The 2,358-nt window shown below is 50.3% G+C and overlaps 1 long non-coding RNA gene across 1 annotated transcript; it reads left to right on the top strand.

The window, feature by feature from the left end:
- The first annotated feature begins 213 nt into the window (after positions 1 to 213).
- Positions 214 to 1,794, top strand: LOC308473949. Its single transcript, XR_013984425.1, has 2 exons — positions 214 to 306; positions 1,504 to 1,794. It is a non-coding gene; the product is annotated as an uncharacterized lncRNA (long non-coding RNA).
- The last annotated feature ends 564 nt before the right edge of the window (positions 1,795 to 2,358 follow it).

Genomic DNA, 2,358 nt, shown 5'->3' with positions numbered 1-2,358 from the left:
TGAAGTCCCTCGCGCCGTCCATTCCTCGGAGCCGCACTCTGGAGACCCGTTGACGAGAATCGCGTGCAAAGAGCTCTCCAGATGCTGACGAGAGGACAGCAGTGACCCGGAAAATCCTGAGAGCAAAGACTTTGCTCTTCTCAGCACTTTGCACTGGAGGCTCAGACCCCTGATTTCTGCGCCAGCTCGCCTCAACAGAAGCATCCGTTGGTGGCTGGAAAGAGCAGAAGAGTTCCACTCCATCTTCTCCGAAGATGATGCATCTCCGAAGGGAGACGATTCGACAACCAGGAGCTGGGGAAGGAGGTCAGTCACAGCAGCTGAGACTTCTCGCAGAAGGAGGGGGGAGGGGGAGGGGGAGGGAGGGTGTTGTGGACTTTCTCCTATCCCGTCGCTAGTTAGGGCTGCGGGGGTGTAGCGGGACTGTGCATCCTTGCCGGAGACTCGCAAATCCCGTTCAAATCGGACCTGGAGGCCAGAGTAAAGTATGAATCCATTGCGGTATATTTCTTCCTGTGATCGCTCCTCCCTCCCCTTCCCAAAAAAACATAGTGGGATGTGCAATCAAGAGATAGGGAAGGGAAAGGGGGGGATAAGGAAAGAGGGTGGTCTTTCTGTGTCCGGTGAATTTCAGGGAGGGGAGTAAGCTGACCTGAAAGCTGGGGAAGCGCAGATCCTGCTTGGAGTAGCCAAAAAAGGGAGCTGGGATTACCTCATCTGAGTTGGAGGCGTAGCTGAGGCTGGCTGCCAGCTTGCAGCCAACCACATCTGAATGAAAATTGCAGAGAGCCTGTTACATCAGCATAGCCCAGCATTCCCTGGTCTTTCGCAGGCAACAGCTGAATGCTTTCCCTCAGCTGCATGCGGACCATTCAACAGAAGAGAGAGAGAGAGCCTTCCTACCTTCCATTTGAGGAATGGCAAGATCCAGCAGGCATATTGATGCTGAGGATAAAAGGTCCGGCTCACCTGCCTAAGCCCCCCCCCCTGCCCCCCCCCCGCTTCTCTGTTCTGAACGAGGGAGACCCATTTTATTCTTCTGCAGTTTTTTCTACAGAGAGGGTACATTTCAGTGGATTTATCAGGATGGTGGAGATAATTTTATGCACCACTACTTAAAAAAAAAGGAGGGGTGTTCTGAATTAGAATACAGGACTGACAGGGACTCATTAATCCCAATGAATGCTTCGAATGTATAAGATGCAAGGACGTGCTTCATGGGATGTACGAGGAGGTCTCTCTCTCTCTCTCTCTCTCTCTGTGTGTGTGTGTACAGCCTACATTCCATCTGTTGGGTTACTCATTAAATCCAAGGATGCAATCCTGCTCCTGCTGAGCTCAATGGCAAAACTCCCTAGCTTACAATGGAGATGGCTTGGATCCCAAACTCCTAGTGTTGTGATTGATTGATTGATTGATTGATTGATTGTAATATCCTATGTGACATCATACTCTCTTGGACTGAATAATTTTGACCTAACATTTTTTTGTTTCTGCTCCCAGCCCCTTTTCTTTCTGCAGCAAAAGTTGTTTTGTGAAATATCGTCTTCAGTGTGACAGCACAGGATCTTTGAGTGCCATCCAAGAGTGAAATACGACTGGAGAACCTGGGAAATGTGGATTCTACAGCCATCCATCCTGCCCCCTTGAGATTGCAGAGGAACAGCTCAGTCTAACCACTGCAAACCACTCAGTCCACCCAGCCACTTTCTTTGATGCTTTGTTAATGCAGGCTGCAAAAGGCTGCACTGGTTTGAATTAATGGGAATAATAAAGGTTGGGGCAGGCTATGTGCATTGGAATTCTCACTGGAGCAGACTTTCGTCTGAGGTTTGGTGGGAGAGGCTGAAGAGGGGTGAATATCACTCCCTCACCCCCAGCCCTCACTTCAGATCTGGAAGCTGGAAAACATCTCAGGCAGAGGCAGCAAGCTTCTGAATGCCAGTCGCAGGAAACCACTGAAGGGGAGAGTACAGTCATACCTTGGGTTACAGACGCTTCAGGTTGCACGTTTTCAGGTTGCGCACTGCGCCGAACCTGGAAGTACCAGAATGGGTTACTTCTGGGCTTTGGTGCTCGTGCATGCACAGAAGTGCTAAATTGCACTTTGTGCATGCACAGAAGTGCCGAATTGTGACCCATGCATGCGCAGATGCGGCGCTGCGGGTTGCGAATGTTGCGGGTTGCAAACGTGCCTCCCGCACAGATCACATTCGCAACCCAAGCGTCCACTGTACTCTTGTGTTTGAATCCTGCTTGCTAGTTTCTCACAGGCATCTGGTTGGCTACTGTGAGAACAGGATACTGGACTAGATGTGCCATTGTCCTGATATAGCAGGCTCTTCTTATGTTCTTATG

The sequence above is a fragment of the Podarcis pityusensis genome (assembly GCF_964106645.2).
Source record: "Podarcis pityusensis genome assembly, chromosome: 1".
In the NCBI taxonomy this organism is placed as follows: Eukaryota; Metazoa; Chordata; class Lepidosauria; order Squamata; family Lacertidae; genus Podarcis; species Podarcis pityusensis.
This window is presented reverse-complemented; position numbering and strand designations above follow the sequence as displayed.